Consider the following 23,348-nt stretch of genomic DNA (forward strand, 5'->3'; position numbering starts at 1 on the left):
GTTAGTTTTTGTCTGTCAGCTGATAACTAATGATGCCAGAAGGGGAAGCAAAAGCTGTTCAGAAAAGATGGTTTTGATTCACTGATGTTGTGTTCCGTTGGGCTTCCATTCGACAGATGATAGATGGATCTGGCACTTGTAGACCTTGCACAGGATGAATGTGAATGCAGAAGTAAGGACACGTTCCCAACTCTCCACCATCTACTGTTTCTTTTGTTTGTTTTTTAAAAAGGGATTCAGCAGTGCTGGATATAAATAAGCGGTGAGAACTAGCTCTAAGTCTCACTCTCCAGCTACTAATAGATTCAGGTCTAACTCCATGTGATTGCCCCTACAGTAAATAATTCTTACCCAGTTCCTTCCTCTACTTTACTGGGCTCTCTTGTATGCCTGGTAGAGAAACACTGAAACCAGTATTAAAAATAATTATGATGTAACAACCCAGAATTTTCTCGAGGACTGGACCCCAGCGCTCTAATGTGCTGGACCAATCACAACATCAAATTCTTCCACGACATTGTGCCTCTAAACTTCTTCCCCGAGCTCCGGTTTCGCTTTGGGTTACTGACAACTGCCTTGTACCAATACCTGCAATTCTGATACCATAGTAAAATTAAGCGCAGGACCCCTCAGCTCACTTCTGCAATGGAAGCCTTTTGCCTGTGTAGAGCCACCTCCAAAGGACTCATTTTATTAAAAACAGCCAAGTGACCAAGGAACTCCATGAGCTTCGTTGGGAGGAGGATATGAGTGAATCCCTGAGGCCGGAGGACTGGCCCAGAATATGTGAGGGAGTTGCTAAGAGCTCATTTTGTATGCAAGTTAAACTCATACAAATAGCTGTTCCGCTGGTACCACAAAGACTTAGTGCCATAAACTCCTTGGTTCCCAGTTCCCATATAACATGGAGCTGTCCCAAAATTATAAGCATCTGGAAATAAGTCTGTGACTTACTCACACAGCTCCACCTTCCCCATAACTTCTCATGTCATCTAATCCTGCGCCCAATCCCTATACCTTTCTTAATAATGTATTGAAAATATACATTTTATATCATTCTATTATTAGTCTTTATACAGCACCAACATATTCCACAGCACTGTACAATCAGAGAACTCTATATATATGCATCTGAGAATTATCATACCACAGACACACCCATTTAATAAGAAGACAATTACCCTACAGTATGTGGGGACCATAGGAAAAATTGCAATAGATGTACAGAGAGAACATACAAAACCCCATTGCAGATTCCAACCAAAGGCCCCAGTGTTGCGAGACAGCAATGCTGACCATTGGTTTAAAGGGACACAATACATGAAAATAGCACACAGAGAAACTGCTTTAGGGCTAGATTTACTAAACTGTGGGTTTGGAAAAGTGGAGATGTTGCCTATAGCAACCAATCAGATTCTAGATTTCATTTATTTAGTGCATTCTACAGCTAGAATCTGATTGGTTGCTATAGGCAACATCTCCACTTTTTCAAATCCACAGTTTAGTAAATATACCCCTTAGTCTTGCCTCTTCTAAAGGGGAGAGATAAACTTGCATACACAAGGAAGGCAAGGTACCTGGTGTTCCTGCCAATGTAAGGTAAACTACTGCATTGCCAAATCTGAAACTCCAGAAATCATATGGGCATCATGCCCCTTGAAGGAGGAACACTAGTCTAAGTCCCTTACTGGGTTCAACAGTGAATAACCTGCAGACTAATTGGGGACTTGGGTATGCTGCTCCTCATCATGACTGCTAGAGGTCACTCACGTGGCCAGTTGGTCCAACTAGATACCACCTTGTATAAACAGTGAGCTTGCCCGACTACTGTGGTTCAAAGCTGTGTGTGTGCCCCGTATTAAAGTTACCCCCTGGCTGAATCTGAGAATTTCTGTAAATAATCCATCATGACAGCATCTAAAGATTTCAGTGATCTTTCTTTGTGCGATCCTTCTTTCCTTGCCAACGTTATGTGCAATGGACAATGTCCGTTATATTTGGACCATAACACACTGTTATTCTGATTCTTATCACCCCCAAGATATCTACAGCAGTATTCTCTCTAAGCTAAGCAATTGTTGTTGGGGCAATTCCATTGTGCAGGTTTGCACTGATTCAAAAGAGGAGTTCTCATTAGATGTGGCTTTTAACTATTTCCATTTCAAATCAGTCATCTTAGAGGGAATATTGATCTGTAACAGCAATAAGTACTAGGGATAATATAAAAAGGTGGACTCTATAATCAGGAACGCTTAGGATTTTTCTGATAAGTTTTTTTCTCCCCCGTAGTTTGAAGCACCATGACTAAAGCTGGGTGCACACTACAGGGTTTTTGTCCAATAATCGGCTCAACCAGCCGACATACGACCGCTCGTTCAAAAGTCGGGTCAGTGTGTGTAGTGACACGATGGTCGAAAGTCTGCCCAAATGGACGATTGTCGCCTCATTTGGTTGGTCGTACCGTTAAATATTTTCGTTCCAATCTTGTTTCTGTTGTGTAGTGTGTATAAACTTCAGACCGATCCACAGCAGTGAGTACGAAATTACAGTCATTGCTCACGACAACATAGCTGTAAATGGTTGCTAAAGGGACGTCTGCTCTTCCCTTTATCGTCAAAAACAAGGCTAGTGTGAATGCAGTCCATGGACCGAGCGATCAGAACATCGATCACATGTAAAATCAATCGGCATAAAAAGTTGGTGAAAAATTCTGTAGTGTGTACCCAGCTTAACATATACTAAGTAACATTCATAAAAATACCCATTGTTCTTCACAATGCCCCCAACATTCCAATTCTCATTAAGTTATTTAGCAGCATTATTTGCCTTTTTTATTTATGAAATACTTTTGGATTCCTGAACATTCCAAAACTACTTGTTAAATAAGGTTCAACCATCAGTAGGCAAGAGGTGACCCAAGATCCTCATTTGTTTGCTTATATTATAGTGTATTAACATAATTTTACAGGAATCTAAGCAAAGTATAGCTACAGAAAACATTTGCATACTGACAACCTCGGTATCTCCGTTCAGATTGTCACGTGGTCAGGGTTTCGGGGAGAAACGTGGACACTCTGACGGAAGCAATGGGATAAGATATTTCTCATTTACCAGGAAACCACCTATCTCGTCTGTGTTCTACCTCCCAGCTTTAAATAGCATCTGAATGCAGGTGCCAGACTGCTCATAAATCTCTATGCAGGGGTATGGGCTTCCTAACAGCAATTCATTTTAATTATGTTTGACATAAAAAGACCACCTACAGATGAGACAATACAGCTGTAAGAATCCCAAGGTTTCTGTTGGGAATACTTCATAACTGAAGTACGTTCTCCCCAAGGAGTTCTACTACCATTTGATTTAATTTTTAATTTTTACATTTTAATCAAAAATAGATCAAACGGAAGAGACATCTCTGGGGAGACATACATTCTGATTTAAAGCAGTGTATATTTCTTTTAAATACAAGGAGCTGCCATTTATGCATAACTCAGGAATGACACCGTGTGTTGGAAACACATATCTTGTGTTACTCGTAGTATTCCCCTAATAACATAATGATCAGTTGTCAAACAGGGACCACACGCCCTACCATTAATGATTTCACTGCCTTTAACTGGCTTCTTCCAATACTCAAGAAAGATTATATAAAAAGAAAAAGTGTTAAAGGTTTTATTTGTAGAAAATGAAGATAAAGTACACCTGCCATCTGTACAATAGAAAGAGAACTCAGGATATGCAACTATTTTTTTAAATAAGCAGAAGTGCTGGGGTCTTAGAGTTATGGGGGAGGGTACACTACTTTTGGCTATTTGTGGCCAGGACATAGGTGGAAAGGTCTCAGCCAGAGATATCGGTAATATATTACACAAGAGGCAGATAGTAACATAATTGTAATAGCGCCTAATGCGGTAGAGATTATTCTTATATAGAATGAGTTACAATACACCCCCCATCGCCACTCATGGTGCTAGCAGTTACTTCTAATGTTATTTCCAATGGCTAATGTTATACGCTGCCAAAATCTCCAGGAATACCCTGCGTCTAATGCGGGATACAGAAGTGCAGCCCCTGTGGTTTGTATGGACATTTTACAGGTACGTGTCATAAATTAATGAGAGAAGCTCCCCAGACAGGATCATTGTGACTCAAGAGAATATTTTTGCAACATTACAGCTTTAAGGCAGAGGTTTCCAAGTTCAGTCCTCAAGGGCTACCAACAGTTCATGTTTTCAGGATTGCTTTAATAATGCACAGGTGAGTCAATCTATCTGGCTGAGTCAGTAATTATCCCATCTGTTTTTCTCCTGATATCCTGAAAACATGACCTGTTGGGAGCCCTTGGCCACTTCTGCTTTAAGGGAACCTGTGGATCTCAGCCGTTGTGGAACTACAAGTTACAGCATGCCCAGAAAGCCTCTCTGACACCTCAGATATTGCAGAGTTAGAAGTCAAAGGTGCAAATCCAGCTACTGGGTGCAAAACGTGCACCTAGAATGAACATTTTGTGCTGCAGGGGGCAGGCACGTAAAACGTACAACCAGACTTGGGGCTAGATTTACTAAGCTGCAGGTTTGAAAAAGTGGGGATGTTGCCTATAGCAACCAATCAGATTCTAGCTTTCATTTATTTAGTACCTTCTACAAAATGACAGGTAGAATCTGATTGGTTGCTATAGGCAACATCCCCACTTTTTCAAACCCGCAGCTTAGTAAATCTAGCCCTTACAGTTATAAGCAGGGAGAGCAGCCACAGGTACAAGCTCTATAGGTGGCTACCCCCAATATTTGTGCCACCACTCCCACTAACCATGTCTATGCATGGCATTTGTCAGTTATATAGGGGGTAAATTGACGACCCATAATAATTTTAAAAAGTGGACTCCTGTGTGCAGTATAACATTTGCATACTTCAGTTCATCTTCCAACCACAATAACAGGCTGCAGTAAGGATGGAAGTGATCCAGTCACTCAACCCAAGAAATTAATGTTTAGTTATTGGCTCATCCAATTTGGCCACCTGTCGATCAATTCTTAGGTAGAGCAGGAGGATCAGCCCAATGTTTGGTCACGGTAAGGCATGCATCAAGAACACTTTACATACAAAATACAAGAAAAGGGGGAAAAAACAAAACACAAGAAGACAAGAAAAAAAAAATCACAATAATGGACATACAGGTGACTAACAAAGTGCAGTAAACTATAGCAGCCAATCACTATAAAGGCAAATATGTGATGGGTGCCATAAATAAGGAGGGGGGGGTGGAACAAAATATGTAGGGGAAAAAGCAAAAACAAAACAAAAACAAAGGGGCCAATTCAATCCGGCAGCAGTATTCTAGGAATAACGCGGCCTGCCCACTATTACCGTCAGTACAGTAAAAGTGCGCAGTATTACCGTCAGTACGGTAAAAGTGCGCAGTATTACCGTCAGTACGGTAATTTGAACGCCGATTTTTGCTCGCACCTCTCAGGCCGTGAGTTAAAATCCGGGTTAACATTACCGTATTAAAGGTAATAGTACTAACACCGCGTTAATCCTTGACTAACGTGGCCGAATTGAATCTGCCCCCAACAATCTAAATTACGCATAACACATGTTAATACAAACACATATAAAGTTAAAAAACAAACTTATTTCTGTAAAATAGCAAAAATATTTATTATTTAAGCATAGTGGTTTGAATACTATTTGTCAGGCATCCATGTGCATTAGAGAACTCATGCATTGCTTACTAATTTTTAGGTATTAAACATCTGTTACAAAACTGACCACATGGCAGCTATTGTCCATACAATACATTGTTATTATAATTTGTAAAAGAACACCCCGATTTACAAACAACTTTCTGGGGTTGGTATTTTCAGCATCTTTGACTTTTAGAATTGGAGAATTTTTTTTCCATTCAAAACTTAAAAAAAAAAAAAAAAAAATAATCACAAAAGATACTTTAAAAAAACAAACAAACAAAAAAAAGTGTGAAAATAAATTCTATTACTTTTTAAAAAAATAAAAAAATGTGTACAGTAAATGTTTAAATATGGTATTTACAAATGAATTCCTAGAACTACAGTATAAAACATCTCAGCAGTGGTTCTAATATTTTGCATAGACTTTCTAATGCCCTATAGAGAAAATAAAACCATAGCTGGTTTAATAGGGAGACAATGGTGTAGAACAGTCACCAACCATGGATACATGTCGGTTTGAAGTTTTAAACACAACTGAACATCGGTGGTCACATCGGACTGGATGGGAGCCACCATTAAATTTCATATGGGTACGTACCCAGGGGCGCACACAGGGGGAGTTTCTGGTTCTCCAGAAACCCCTCCTCTTGCGAACGAACGGGCACTAAACACTGCCGATACCAGCAGCACTGTACTGTACAGCAGCTGTGGCGCTGTCAAAGAAGCATCCACAGCGGTACAGCACTGCCGCGGACGCTTCTTTGACAGCGCCGCGGCTGCTGTACAGTACAGCATTGCCAAAATGGAGCTGCTGCGCATGCACGACCGCATGCGCAGCCTCTCTCTCTATATATATTTTTTTCGGGGGGGGGGGGGGGGGGAAGCCCCCCCTTAAAAATCCTGCGTTTGCCCCTGGTACCCTGCATTAGATTTGAATGGTTGCTTCAATACAGACACTGGTTGCGTGTGGCTCCAGGTGTGGAGGAACTACACCCTACAGAATGTCAGGGCAAGCTGTGACTTGTAGTTCCACCACAGTTGGAGAGCCACAAAGAGTCTATTTCTGCTTTTACTCAGCATTAGGAAAGTGACATATTCACAAGAAAACCCAGAGATAGCGCAACTTGAGAGTTGCCAGCAGATGATTCGGTTGAGTCTGTTCTAAGGCTCGGACATTATAAGAATAACAATGTGATCCTTTTTTGGTATTATAGCGGAGTGTCCCAGTGTAATCATGATCCAAAACGCATATAAAAGTCCTCTCTTCGTCTGTCGGTCTAGAGCTGCAATATGTGGTTGATATGACCCTGAAATTGACAAAACTATATTAGATTGGAAAGTACAACAATTACGGTCGGCAAATCTTTTGGGAACGTCATGAACATATCAAAGAAGGAATCCAGGTCAATGATTAATAGGAGATATTAACCCACCACCCCCAATCCATTCAGGCGCTGGATTTCATAGATAATATCTAGGGAACACTTTTCAGGGAGCTGCTACTACAAATGGTCTAATTCCCAGATGAGATACCCCAGACAGTCTGCATGTTTAAAAGCAAAAATGCAGAATTAAAGTATATAAACATATTAAGTACCACTACCAATATATTCCAATATGAAAAAGCATCTTGTAACATTCATAAATATATACAGGGAGATTACAGAACACTGACGGAGAGGACATGATATCTGTGATATCCTATTGATATTTGCTATGCCACTTAATATGCTTAAAGACAAGAAGCCAGATGTGCTACCAGCAAAAATACATCCTTCACTGATGAGCATTGTTTTCCCCTTTACCATCATATCCTTAATATAGTAGTACAGTATTTGAAAAAACTGCTTTCTGAATGGTAGGTTTGGTGGCCACTGAACTTATAGCTCCAATAATCTGCAATTTGGTATTTAATCATAAGACATCGGAATACCTCGGTGAACTATATAAATGATAAATTAAATTAAATAAAATATTGAGGGACCTTTACCATACCAGTGCCTAATGATCTGAAAGCCGGGACTACAAACTTTATGCAGTCACAGAAAAATATACACATAATTTTGCTATAAATGTAGATAGTGTGGACAAGACACTACCGTGCATAACGTATATCAATAAGACGTTGATATATACGTTACGCACGGCTGCATTTAGCCTGACTTTCAATACATCTCATAGATATTACAGGAGGAAGCAGCATTTTTGCCCATGTATATAACTGTATGCTCAGACAATGTTTTGGTACCATAAAAATACATATCAGCACTATATTAGTCACAAGCTCACATGACAAAGTAACAAAATATACTTAACGGGTGAATTGTTTAATGAGGTTACAATTCCGAATAAGGGACAACTCGTGACTACATTTAGGTGTAGACTAAGTGGAACAGTTGTGTACAGGTCTGCATACATTCACAATGTGGCTTCATGGCCATGTGTTTATTCTATTTTATATGGGGCAGCACGGTGGCTAAGTGGTTAGCAATTCTTCCTTACAGCACTGGGGTCATGAGTTCAATTCCCGACCATGGCCTGTGAGGAGTTTGTATGTTCTCTATGTTTGCATGGGTTTCCTCCGGGTGCTCTGGTTTCCTCCCATACTCCAAAAACATACTGGTAGGTTAATTGGCTGCTAACAAATTGACCCTAGTCTGTGTGTGTGTGTGTTAGGGAATTTAGACTGTAAGCCCCAATGGGGCAGGGACTGATGTGAGTGAGTTCTCTGTACAGCGCTGCGGAATTAGTGGCACTATATAAATAAATGGTAGTAGTAATCATAATATGGCTAGATATTATTTATTTATAATATTTATTTATTTGTTGCTAAGCTTGTGGTAGAAAAATGGTTTCCACGTCCCTTCTCTGAGTCAAGCAGTCAATCCACAATGTAAAGTTACTGTCACGGCAGCAGCAGGAGGCCCAGATGAGCGGAGCGTTTTGCAGAGAAATGCCGCGGCCGCCATGGTCCTTTATGAATTCACAGTATTTACCAGCCAGATGTCTGGCTTGAAATGGAACCTTTTATCCTGCGCCTCCCTGCTGGTGCTCACGCTCGGTCCTGATAGAGCAGCACATGCAACGTGATGCAGACACCAGAGTGGCTTCTCCCAAGAGGAAGAGATACCTGGGACAACAAGCTGCCGGGCTCACCTATCCTCCGCTATTTAAATGTTACATTATGCAATTGTATACTCGTCAAAACAAACCAACAAGCTTCTAACGTTCTCAGCAATAACAAAAGAACAATTTATTTACGGCCGCATAAAAGGACCAGGGCCGTCCGTTTTTACAGTTCTGCGCAACTCGACTATTCCGTAAAACTGATCCGAGTGCACAATGTTGAGTTTAGGTTCACATAGCAGTAGTATTGGCTTGATAACCAAGTTTACCATTAACCCTTTTTGGCTTGGCACACTCAGATATAAAATAAGACTTAGATGTGAAAATATATATACTTATATTTGCATGTTAACAGCAAACCTGCAGGCACCAGTCCGATTTTATATTTACATCCACACCCCTGGCTATAATAACCTGCCTTTTCATCTGCTTGTGTCAAGCAATCCCCTTTAAAATAAAGGTGAGTACACTGTCCTTTACCGTAGGATAAATCACTGCTTCTGAATGACTCATGTATTATTATCATTTATATATTGCCAACAAGTTACACGGCGCTGTACAGAGAATATGTAGTCATTCACATCAGTCCCTGCCCCACTGGCTCTTAGTCTACATTCTCTAATACACATACAGACTCCGGTCCATTTTACTCACCAGCTGATTAACCTACTAATATGATTTTAGAGTGTTTGAGGAATCCGGTGCACCCAGAGGAAACCCACGCAAACACGGGGAGAACATACAAACTCCACATAGTTAGGGCTATAGTCGGGAATCGAACTCATGACCTCAGTGCTGTGAGACAGTAAAGCTAACCACTAAGGCACAAGATATTACTTCCCTCTGAATGGATCATCATCAGCTATTTATATAGCGCCACTAATTCCACAGCGCTGTACAGAGAACTCACATCATTCGCTGCCCCATTACAGTCTAAATTCCATAACATACACACACAGACCGAGAGAGAGACTAAAGTCAATTTAATAGCAGCCAATTAATATACTAGTATGTTTTTGGAGTGTGGGAGGAAACTGGAACACCCGGAGGAAACGCACACAAACACGAACATACAGATAAGGCCATGGTCGGGAATCAAACTCATGACCCCAGCGCTGTGAGGCAGAATTGCTAGGCTGCACTGTCAAGAATATTGGCTCAACTCACAATATGGTTTCCTCCTCTATGAGTAGAGTAGGCGATGGGTCACCTTAAAACGTTATTTTCCTTAACAACAACAAAGTAGCCCTTTATTTTCTTCCACCGACAGCTACTAGTGAATGGTTGGCCTACATTCTCACCAATTTTAGTGTAGTCCACATAATGTCTTCCTCCACCGTGTTCAGGCTATTGAGTCAATGTAAAATAGTCCCTGCAAATTGCTGTTTGCTACAGACCATACACAGTAAAACAAGAGAATATACTTTATTTCACATTATGCCAGACTGACTCCTGGCTAATCAATGATGATCTAAACATTGCCCAAATAACCTGTAGGACTCGAGCAGTAAGAAAGTTGAGAAGTAAGCACAGTGGGCAGCACTAAGTGGTTAGCACTTCTGCCTCACAGCGCTGGGGTCATGAGTTCAATTCCCGACCATGGCCTTATCTGTGTGGAGTTTGTATGTTCTCACCGTGTTTGTGTGGGTTTCCTCTGGGTGCTCCGGTTTCCTCCCACACTCCAAAAACATACTGATAGGTTAATTTACTGCTATCAAAATTGACCCTAGTCTCTCTCTCCCTCTGTCTGTCTGTATACGTTATGGAATTTAGACTGGAAGCTCCAATGTAGCAGGGACTGAGGTGAATGAGTTTTCTGTACAGCGCTGCGGAATCAGTGGTGCTATATAAATAAATGATGATGATAGCTCTGAGAATGACGTTTGTGTGTTTTACATCCATACAATTATCAATATGAATGTTTTATTTTTATATGCAGAATTTTAGGATCATTTTTTTATTCAAAACCACCTATATTAATATATGCAATGAACCCGAATGTACAATTACTCAAGACATTGAACAACTGAAAATATGGGAAGAGATAGTTTCAGGCCAGTGACTCTATCGCGTAGACACACATCATACATGCCCAAATTAATTTCAACAAACAAGTGCTCCTGGAGTATGATCGAGCAGACAGCCTTGTCAGACAAGATCTGTTATCAGCCTTGTCTACAGCTTTCCTAAGCGCTCATCAACCTGGAGACTCGGGGCTATGAAAGTAATAGATGGAGAAGCATTATTGTTAGCTAAATAATGCATTTTCCAATCTTATTTATAAGATATGCAATCAATACTCATACAAAGATAAAAATCCACTTGGCCTGTCTCCCTGCACCATACTCATTATTTGTGTGTTCAATATTTATTTAGTCAAATCAACATAAAATGCTATTTTGTTATTTCAATGTACTCTGCTTCTTAAAATGCATTGAAAGCTGTTTCATTTGTAATTATATGTAAAGCCCGCCGCTCGCCCGAAGGAAAGTCTATCAATCTTCCCTTATTATTTACAGACCCTATTTCTCAAGGACGTAATTGTCGTTTTTATTAACTACATTTTATAGATCTGATACTGGAGAAAGTAAAATTACATTTGATTTTATTTTTACATTTAAAAAAAAAAAAGAATTTAAAATTAAAATGTACTCACCGATTCCCCGGCAATACATCTCTGGCAAAGTTGGGGAGGCACAATGTTTGGATGATTTTGTGGGGGCTAAAATAGAACAATATAGAAGGTAACATTGTTAATTAAAATTTTAAAATGCTCTATTGTATACTGTCTAAGCAATAGTTCTATATAAATATATAAAACATACATAACATTAGAAGTTACTATTGAGAAGGTGTGAACTTTTTTTTAAAAACAATATGTACCCTCATGATGGTAAATATTTACCAAGTGTCCTCTTGTGTGTGTTCATTTTTCTTAGTACTTCCTAAATATGGGTAAATTTATTAAATATACCCCTTAATCTGAGCAAATTTACTCTAAGCACCTCTTTTTTGCTTTTAAATGCCTTCCCCATTCCGATTAGTTTAGCATGTTTTAATAATTACTAATACATTTTAAAGCAATTTTGAGTTCAATTTAACAGAGTGCAGTATGCTTTTAATATGAAATATTCCTCTAGGTACACCTGCCACAATTAAGATTGTAGGCTACAGAGTATTTAGCACAAGTAAAATAATGTTACACAGTCACTATACCATACAATCCTGCCGCGTCTCTCCATTAGACATAAAGCCATTCATAGGCTCTCTTGTGTCGGCGGATATCTCCATCTGCCAGTACACCATATCACATTTATCCAGCTGGTTCAATAAGGCACCGGTTCCGTCTGTAAAACTCTCCTGTCCGTGGCATTTGCGTTTCTGCAAAAACAATTAAAGTGGAAAAATTCTGTTAAATAGCAACATCTAAGTTCTTATAAAGTACATACAATATTACATAGTGCAGTACACGGAATGTGACTTCCAGGTTCTCTCCCAAAACTAACCAACAATCTGATTTGCTGGTGCCTGGGATACAGGGAGACAAAGGGCTAGATTTACTAAACTGCGGGTTTGGAAAAGTGCAGATGTTGCCTATAGCAACCGATCAGATTCTAACTGTCATTGTGTAGAATGTACTAAATAAATGATAACTAGAATCTGATTGGTTGCTATAGGCAACATCTCCACTTTTTCAAACCCCCAGTTTAGTAAATATACCCCAAAGTGATTGAACAATGTGTCTGTACCACCTACACCAGCAAATTACCATGCACACCTAAGAAGCATGACACAGAGAGTTCATTATCCAGTATTGTATAAATTCCAGTCTGCATCCAGTGTTGTTACAGATAGATGCAATTTGTTGTAGGTGCAGTTTTAATAGAAGGTTTTCTTCGAATAAAATAGCAGTTTTCACCCTATGGTTTTGTGGGATCTAAGTAAATTTATCTCCAAGATATCATCTAAACAAGCCGCCAACGTGCGGTGCCAAATTGCAGAGTGACCTTGTTTGGGTTGAGCAGTAGGTGGTCTATGACCACCTTTACAACACAAGAAATCTAGAGAAATCAACCCTAGACTGGAAAATGAATTGAAAACTGGTTAGACTGGTTAATTTGCCATTCACAACTGGTGCTTGGGATAGGCAGTGTTTCTAGAATGTAATATAGTCCAGAGGTATCATTTCTGATTAGACTATGGGTAAATCCATTGTTGTTCCATATTAAAGTGCACCCATCGCCTACACACAGTGGAGGCGATGGAGCTGGATAAAGTTTCGTAAAAGGTAGTGGCAGACTGGTGCGTCCTGCACTCAAGAGTATATCTGCCACAGGAACCCGGCTCTACCCACACTGCGGGTGGTGATCAGAGTGTATCCATGGTCCAACATTTATAATCCCTAAAATGTGCAGCAGAATATGACTTTTGTGGGTTTGACCCACAAACTTGTTGTCACTACAGTGTGTAGGTGACAAGGTAAATACTGCCAACTATGGTTGATTCAGTGGCATTACACTTTACATGCATATCCCTAATCAATATATATATTATCGTATATGACTTCTAATACCACAACCCGTTATCAGAACTCATGCCGCTGCTGTGCTTACATCCCCATCAAGGATGCTTCTTGGCTGTCATCCTCGATAGAGGTGTTTAACTAGGAGAACTACTGGTCTGGAGATATCAACTCGATTACACAGATCATCTTTTTTACCAAGCCCTTTAATTAGGCTTAACCAGGTTTAAAAAAAAAAAGCTAAACTGCTCCACTCCACAATGACAGCAATGCACAAGGAAGGTTTAATCTGAACTCCCAAAAGTTTCCAGGATCTACATGCTCTCTGCAGTGTCTGTAGCAGTTAAAATTTGATTAAGTATTATCGTGTAATAAAAGCTTTACTATTCCAAATCCCCTGGTTGTTCCAGATGTGCTGACATTATATTTAAATCAACAGCTCCTTATTGGCTGAAGTTGTAATGCACTAACTAGGGCATAACTAGGGCATCAACTGAATAGGAAAATGGTCTATACCTCAGAACAAGAGTATAAGGCGCAGAGCCACACATTGCAGTGTAAGGTTCAGAGCCACATATTGCACTGTAAGGCGCAGAGCCACACATTGCAGTGTAAGGCGCAGAGCCACACATTGCAGTGTAAGGCGGAGAGCCACGTAATGCAGTGTAAGGTGCAGAGCCACATATTGCAGTGAAAGGTGCAGAGCCACACATTGCAGTGGAAGGTCCAGAGCCACACATTGCAGTGGAAGGCGCAGAGCCACACATTGCAGTGGAAGGCGCAGAGCCACGTAATGCAGTGGAAGGCGCAGAGCCACACATTGCAGTGGAAGGTGCAGAGCCACACATTGCAGTGGAAGGTGCAGAGCCACACATTGCAGTGGAAGGCGCAGAGCCACACATTGCAGTGGAAGGTGCAGAGCCACACATTGCAGTGAAAGGCGCAGAGCCACGTAATGCAGTGGAAGGCGCAGAGCCACACACTACAGTGTAAGGCGAAGCGCCACACAATGCAGTGTAAGGCGCAGAGCCACACAATGCAGTGTAAAGTGCAGAGCCACACATTGCAGTGTAAGGTGCAGAGCCACACATTGCAGTGTAAGGTGCAGAGCCACGTAATTCAGTGTAAGGTGCAGAGCCACATATTGCAGTGTAAGGTGCAGAGCCACATATTGCAGTATAAGGTGCAGATCCACATAATGCAGTGTAAGGTGCAGAGCCACACATTGCAGTGTAAGGTGCAGATCCACATAATGCAGTGTAAGGTGCAGAGCCACATATTGCAGTATAAGGTGCAGAGCCACATAATGCAGTGTAAGGTGCAGAGCCACATAATGCAGTGTAAGGTGCAGAGCCACACATTGCAGTGTAAGGTGCAGATCCACATAATGCAGTGTAAGGTGCAGAGCCACACATTGCAGTATAAGGTGCAGAGCCACGTAATGCAGTGTAAGGTGCAGAGCCACATATTGCAGTTAAGGTGCAGAGCCACATATTGCAGTATAAGGTGCAGATCTACATAATGCAGTATAAGGTGCAGAGCCACATAATGCAGTGTAAGGTGCAGAGCCACACATTGCAGTATAAGGTGCAGAGCAACGTAATGCAGTGTAAGGTGCAGAGCCACATATTGCAGTATAAGGTGCAGAGCCACGTAATGCAGTGTAAGGTGCAGAGCCACATATTGCAGTATAAGGTGCAGATCCACATGAAAAAAACCAGTCAGTATTTAACTTATGTGCAAAACAGAATACTAATTTGCACCCCTTGCATTGTAACATGGTTTTGTCCAGGAGATCTTAAATAAGAAGTTTCTCAAGTTAAGATCCTTAATGAATCAGGCCCTAGAAGCTGATTGGTTGCTATAGGCAGCATCTCCACCTTTTCAATCCCGCAGTTTAGTAAATATACCCCTAAGTCTTCTGAGATTTCCACTTCACCCACTGTTTACAGGACATTGTGTTTCCCAGTAAATGATTCTGAAGTTATTCGGACACAGTACGAAACTTGGCCGGCGGTTTCCATGGCGCTCTTCGGAGATGGCATTCCTGAAAATACTTTGTATGTACAGCAGAAAGTGCACTTGCTACAAATTAGAGCTACAGAGAGAATGAAAGCAGATTGCACAGCTATCCGATTCTGGGACAATGCCAAGGCCGGAGCCTCTGAATGCCCCTTTAATGATGTTGAACTAGCCGTCATGCCTCACAGTCAAGGTGAACAGCAACTACTTCTTCGTATATCTATCAAATGCAGTCAGCCAAGCAACACCAATGTAAAACATATTAATAATACTGAAAGTATTCAGCAGGATTATCCAAAGAAGCCGTCTTCTTTTTGGACAGGTGACCCTTCTGCCTGGGATTAGATGTGAATCATTTAATCCACTGGTGGCTGGGAGCTCCCACAGCACAGCACTAATGGACTATACATTTGCACTTAGCATCGGAAAATGCTTTAAGAGATACCATCGAAATTAATTCTGGTCTACTAACTGCTGTGGCCATACCAGAAATGTATCAAGCTCAGCAAAAACATCTTATTAAAAGGGAGAGAGCAGCACTTGATTCTAGTATGAAGACTTAAAAACTGGATTACAAGATCAAACATGAGTGTTTAATGGAAGATTCTGAGTACTGTACAGAGGGACATTTTACAGGATAAATCAGATTTAAAGGGAAAATATACTTTGTTTATAAGAGGTCTGTTTTTCTCTAAATGTTCAGTAAATATGAACACAGAGAACACATTGTCCTTCCTATGTTTTGTCTTCAAAGTCAAACGTCAACGTGGCTCCTCTAGTGGTCATGTGATAAAGAATTGTTGGCTTTACTCAAAAATATTTAAAACTTTTAAATAATATAATAATAATATGACTTTTTCCAACAGACTTCAAGGCACAAAGACATTCACAGTTGTAGCAACAGTTTGAGCCATAATTGCATGGGACCTTCTTCTAACCCAGTTATGGGGCTAGATTTACTAAACTGCGGGTTTGAAGAAGTAGAGATGTTGCCTATAGCAACCAATCAGATTCTAGCTTTCATTTTGTAGAATGCACTAAATAAATGATAGCTAGAATCTGATTGGTTGCTATAGGCAACATCTCCACTTTTTCAAACCCGCCGTTTAGTAAATGTACCCCATAGTGTCATAATGAGGAAAAATTACGTACGATGTTTATACTGGGCTACTGCGTCCGAGACTTTGTACGATAATGGTTTCATGTGCCACCACTGTGGCGAGATGTGTGGTAGAGTATGGCACAGGCCTGGTGTGATGTTGTGTTTCTGACAATTTCCTGCTTCATCACATACACTAGATTTTATTGTGGACCCATCACTCACTCTCACCTACAAAGCCCTAACTCCACTGCTCCTTACAGCTCCGATCTCCTCTCCATTCATACTCCATCTCGCCCCCTTCGGTCAGCTAATGACCACCACCTCACCTCTGATCTGGTTGTCTCGTCTCATGGTCGCATTCAAGACTTCTCCAGTGCTGCCCCCTTCTCTGGATTGAGCTCCCTCCCTCTATCAGGCTATCTCCTGGCGGTAACACATTCAAACGCTCCCTTAAAATCCATCAGTTCAGGGAAGCTTACCCTTCCTCTGTCTATCCTACTCCCTCCTCGCCATGATCCCTCTTCACCAGTCTTAGTACTCCTCAACCTCCTCCTCTTTCCCCCTCTGATCATCTTTCCACCTGCTCATTTTTCATCCCCCAGTCCTCCACTTCCTCCACCCCCACTTCCTGCTTTGTGTCTCGTTTGTCTGCCCCTCCCCTCTAGATTGTTAGCTGTCACGAGCAGGGCCCTCTTATCCTCCTCCTTTTGTTCCTTTCCCCTCGGCTACCCTACTCGATTTCCTCATCTCTAGGCCCCTACCCTTGATCTCATCTTCTCACCTCGCTGGCTTTAATCCTGTTAGCTGCGCCCTCACTCTAGGGCACAGGTAAAGCTTACTTTATTCCTCTCTCTTGCTTGCTTTAGTTCTCTCCCCCTTCCACTCTCTAGCTTCTTAGTATCCTGCCCTCTACTTAGGCCTCATTAGTATTAGTGGACTGATTACTTACTGCACTTTATATCTACTGCCCTGTATGCCTTGTCCTGGTTCGTTCTATGCTCTACTGGGTTGATAGTTTACTGCACTTTGTTATTGTCATGCCCTGTATGCTGTGTTCTGTTTTTGTTTTGTTTTCCCCATGCTCTATGTACGGTGCTGCGGACACTTTGTGGCGCCTCATAAATAAACGATAATAATACTAATACTGTGGCCTGAGAAGAATGATCACCTGCAGCGCGTCTTCGGTGCCTCAAGCAGGCAATAGTAATAGACAAAAGTTTAGAAATCAGGGTTGTCCCACAAGTGGCCAAAAGTCCAGGATGTCGCTCTCTAAACTTTCTTGCCTCCACCCTCCCTTTTGCTCTAAATGTTACCAAAGACTGTAAAATTCTCCAAATTTCCACCTTCTGACATATTTATACTGACACAAGCTGAACAGCCCTTTTTTATACCAGCCTGAATGGCTACACCTAATCCGAAACACACTTTAATTCATGACAAATCATTCAAATTTTAGTGCACATTGCTGTGCTACTTGTAAAAGAATAAAAAACACATTGTTATGCCGAAAGCTTTTGCATCCAAGGAAACCTGATTAGGTGAGCGGACTACACACTGTGTTTTGCAAAAACTTCAAATCAGCATTTCAATATATCTACTTTAAATGCATCTCGTCCTCTGCCAACGTCAACACAGGCCTAACAAAAGAAAACATTCCGCACATTTTTCTTTTTAAGTGGAACTTAACAAAATAAAACACTGATTTTTAAAGCTCCACATCTGAGGCTCTTTTCTGTACATGTGTGAGTGATACATGAGAGTTTCCTACCAAGATCAGTTTTACAAACTCAAGTCTCTACACTAATGCAACATATAGCAAGGAGCAAAGAAGAGAAGAAATAGGAGGAAGATCATGAAAAGGGCAGACAATTAGCAGATTTCAGAGAGTCTCCTTAAGGCAGGACATATGGGTGAAAGTGGATGAAGTAGGTGTGACCTATTACCTGCCTCCTCTATTGTGGTTGTTGCTTTACACATCTTAAAACACAGTGTTCTAATGGGTTCTGTGGGAAAGAAAAGCTGATACTTCAGTCAATTAAGCTGCTGTGACATCACTGGCCCTGCTAATTCACAAAGCGTGCCCAGAAGTCTGCCTCTCACACTCTACTGACTCAGAGCAAATCAAGATATAAAGTACCTTCCGCAGCACGTACTGCAAACATCAGTTATTTCAGATATATCATTTACCTTGCACAGTGGCCTAGTGGTTAGCACTCCTGCCTCACAGCACTGGGGTCATGAGTTCGATTCCCAACCATGGCCTTATCTGTGAATGTTCTCCCTGTGTTTGTGTGGGTTTTGTCCCACACTCCAAAAACATACTGGCAGGTTAATTGGCTGCGATCAAAATTGACCCTAGTCTCTCTCTCTATCTGTGTGTGTCTATGTTAGGGAATTTAGACTGTAAGCTCCAATGGGGCAGGGACAGATATGAATGAGTTCTCTGTACAGTGATGCGGAATTAGTGGCGCTATATAAATAACTGATGATGATGATTTATCTTTGTAACACACACAGAAATTATACATCAAATAGTGGTTTTGCTTTCTCTTTAAAAGTTTATTTTGGAAAGTTACTTTTCTAGTTTATCAAGTTGTCACTGAGACAACTTAAAAAACAAAACAAAACAAAGATTGAGATATCTATAGATTGCTGAAATTATTTTTCACTTTACACATTAGGAACAGACAGTTCCATAAAGGTAGACTTAATATATTCTGATATGTGAGTTTTGTACCCCAATTGAACACGACGCTTAGGCAGTAATTACTACAGCAACTCTTCTTTCATCTAGGGGTCGTGAAAACTATACAGCAATGGTGTTTAAATTGTACTATATATTAATAACATTGGTGAACACATTCTCTTATAGTAACTTGTTTTGACACATTGCCAAAAATTATTTAAGGGAATCTTAATTTGTGACATCAAACAAGGAGAACCAAAGAAGAAAATGCTCATTCACTACCAGGACAATGTCAGTATCCTTGGGACATGATGTCTATGTACAATTAGAAAAGGCACAGGCCATGTATTAAAGGTATGTCTGCAGTTCAAATATAGGAAGTATGGTCATAAAACACATTTATTGTCCTATATTACACAAGCTGTGATTCGTTGTCAAGAAGCACAGAAAAACACATTAAGTAATTTCTAGAATTTAAAGAGCACACATACATAAAATGAGTGTTTATACTTGGCTAAAATAATTACGTTCACCATGATCTTTCACTGCTGTGCAGTAGGTTGTAGTATTAGCATGGAGGTGCTTCTCTAACCGAACAGGCAAGATTGGAGTGACAGGCTAGCAGACTTGCTGTGCAGATGCTCTGTGTGGATTGGTGGCTTCATAGACAAAGGCAAGACCATTTATATCACAACAGCTGAGCCGACTGCAGCCTTAACTTTTTTTGACCAGTATCCAATCCCATTAGTACATGGGCCCAAAGATTTAGGTAGAGCTTCCGCTGGCTGTAGTTGAGTGGGGAGACCATAACTTCCGTTCATCAGAACTGTAGTGGAATGTTAGAATAACATTGAACAATGTGTGTTTCATATAACTTTTACATTTTGGAGGTGAATGGTACTTTGAGCCAATGTGCTGCTGTTCACCAATAAACAAATGAAATTCCAGCATAAATATAAAAAAATATATATAAATGTACAGGGCATTGATAAGCTTGATGTAGAAAATGTATGCTAGATTTATAATACAGTCAATTTAAAAGCAGGGTGGGGGTAGCCAAGCGCATTAATAAGTATATACATTTACGTTACACCATACTTATCCCCATATCATACTTCGCAATGACTAATTAACAACCATAGTTTTATTTTATAGACATAATTACCAATATATCCTCAACCAATGTGGCCCTACGCATAATATACTTATAACTGCCACATGACCCACCCATAATATACTACAGTATAATCATCATCATCACCATTTATTTATATACCGCCACTGATTCCGCAGCGCTGTACAGAGAACGCATTCACATCAGTCCCTGCTCCATTGGAGCTTACACTCTAAATTCCCTAACACACACACACACACACACACACACAGAGACTAAGGGCAATTTTGATAGCAGTCAATTAACCTACCAGTATGTTTTTGGAGTGTGGGAGGAAACCGGAGCACCCGGAGGAAACCCACGCAAACACGGGGAGAACATACAAACTCCTCACAGATAAGGCCATGGTCGGGAATTGAACTCAAGACCCCAGCGCTGTGAGGCAGAAGTGCTAACCACTTAGCCACCGAAGCTGCCTCATGTGTGCCCACACACATTATACTAATCCTGTGCCCCCACTAATAAACCAGCCTGTGCCCACACTATTCTAACTACCATGCCATCAGAAGTCATATGCCCCCGCAGCAGTAGTCCAGGACTTATTACACCTGGGGGTAAATGTATCAAGCTGAGAGCTTTCCGGCGGGTTTGAAAAGTGGAGATGTTACCTATAGCAACCAATCAGATTCTAGCTATCACTTTGTAGAATGTACTAAATAAATGATAGCTAGATTCTGATTGGTTTTTCAAACCCGCTGGAAAACTCTCAGCTTGATACATTTACCCCCTGGCCTTTATAATAGTTGTTCTATTACAATAGCAGAAGATACACTACTACACAGGAACCCTATGTGAGATAGGTGAGTCTCTGGTCACTGTATAACAAACTGTGATAGAACGCTGTGCATAGGAAGTGTACACACCGCAAACCAGTTCTAATGGTTTCTGGCTGAAGTGTTGGCTGTTAGGACGGCATTTGTGGGAATTCTGGAGGGAGTGTTTAGCATACAAGGGTGGACTTGCTACGGCGACATGGGTTCATTTCTTAGCTGCTGTGGTTACCAGGATATGACACAGACCAGACTTACGAAAGTAAAAGTTTGACAAGTGCTCGTACATTCCTTCTCATGACCAGATCGCAAGTTCTCACCTTAAATGCAATAGTTTACTTGAAATTTTCACACTTAAGAAACCAGAATTCCAGTGTGTGTAAATGTGCCAAGACTCCCGATATGAACTTTGAGCTCAACAATATAAATATCTGAACGCACACGCTGTAAAAGTGGGAAAAATCTCACGTTTTAAAAGGGGTCACAGCAGCGCTTAAAACATGAAAAGTATGTCATTGCACGTACAATATACTCCTAGTCCCCATCAATAAAAATACACAAAAACAGTAACAATTATGTGCTGCCTCAATACACGTAGGAAGAGCACAACAAGGTTTAAATTGCATATAAAATGAAGGATAACACTTTTTTGCAATTTACGTAGATACAAATTATTTAGGCAATTCCAAGTACACAATTCAAATATTTCAGCCGTAGAGCTCTATTTAATGTACGGCATGGTGTGGCAGATACCAAATAAACAGTGAACACATCAGTAATCTTAAAACACCTAACCCATTATAAAAAGTTAATCTACAAAAGTGTTCTTTAATAACCTCATGTATGGATATATGTACAAGATCTCAAATGCCCATATGTCACAGACTGAGAGGTTTAATACTGTATGTAGCTATTGATCACAATTAACAATCATTCTATGCACTAAAAAGGTTCCCTGGAGTGCACTGAAAATAAGTTTGGGGTCATTAGACAAAAAAAAAAAAATAGACTCCTGGGGCTAGATTTACTAAGCTGCGGGTTTGAAAAAGTGGGGATATTGCCTATAGCAACCAATCAGATTCTAGCTTTAATTTATTTAGTACCTTCTACAAAATGATAGCTAGAATCTGATTGGTTGCTATAGGCAACATCCCCACTTTTTCAAACCCGCAGCTTAGTAAATCTAGCCCCTGATGATTAAAGCTTTTTCTAAACTATCTTCAGTTCCAGCAAGCTCTTGAAACATTATGGCTCATTATATAAAGCAATGTTCCTGTGTGTATGGGCAGCCAATTGAAGTCACTAGCTCAGGGTTTTCCAAACCCAGTCCTCAGGGCTCCCTAACAGTGCAGGTTTTCCGGATCACATGTGACATAATTAGGACCACCTGTGGATCTGTTACAATGTGTCAGTCAGTAATGAATACACCTGTGCTCTAGCAAGGAGATATGGAAAACCTGCACTGTTGGGGAGCCCTGAGGACTGGGTTTGGGAAACCCTGCACTAGCTCCTAATAGGCTGAATAGTCGTGACTATTGGTTACGCCCACAAAATGTTAGGCTCTTTGAGTGTCTCTATACAAAATCTACAAAAACATAAAAGATAACATACATTGTTCGGCTGATCAATAACTCCATCCATATACTGCCGTTTCCGCATGTTAACCACCTCCAGATCAACAGACATGTCTTCACACACCTCCATTTCGGATCTGATGGCCCTGGGTCAAGAAAACATTAACATTATATATAGTGAGTTTAAATATTCATGTGGAAAGCTTACATGCAGGGTCTAAAAATTCAACATGCACACAGCTTAGATCTACCATGTAATCTATTTTTCCCATGTCAGCCCCCCCACCCATAATTCAGACTCCTGATGCACCCACGTTAACAGGATTAGCGATAATAGATTACTAGAACGGTTTTCCTATATTTAGGACCCTATAATTCATGATAATAATATTCATGTGCACTCACTATAGACATTTTCACAGGATTTTCCGTCAGAACTGTGAATTCCATCTGTCATAACCGTCGGCTCAAAGTATCGCGACTCCGTACACACTCTACAGATATCGCCATTCATAGCTTTGGAATACATAGATGACATATGGAGCATGTAAAAAAGGTTTATTATTTATTGGCCACTAAAAGATCACTCTTTCCATGTGCTTCACATTTAGACAACGCACCACGTGGTAGAAGTAAGAGACTACATAACACATTTAAATATTCATGCCCAGAAAGGCATCGC

At 40.7% G+C, this 23,348-nt stretch overlaps 1 long non-coding RNA gene across 1 annotated transcript; it reads right to left on the reverse strand.

Moving 5' to 3' along the window:
• Positions 1 to 3,658: 3,658 nt before the first annotated feature.
• Positions 3,659 to 4,779, reverse strand: LOC142160923 (uncharacterized). The gene is made up of 2 exons (XR_012693334.1): positions 3,888 to 4,779; positions 3,659 to 3,774 (listed from the first exon to the last, which is right to left on the reverse strand). It is a non-coding gene; the product is annotated as an uncharacterized LOC142160923 (long non-coding RNA).
• Positions 4,780 to 23,348: the final 18,569 nt, after the last annotated feature.

Source organism: Mixophyes fleayi, chromosome 6, assembly GCF_038048845.1.
Source record: "Mixophyes fleayi isolate aMixFle1 chromosome 6, aMixFle1.hap1, whole genome shotgun sequence".
In the NCBI taxonomy this organism is placed as follows: Eukaryota; Metazoa; Chordata; class Amphibia; order Anura; family Limnodynastidae; genus Mixophyes; species Mixophyes fleayi.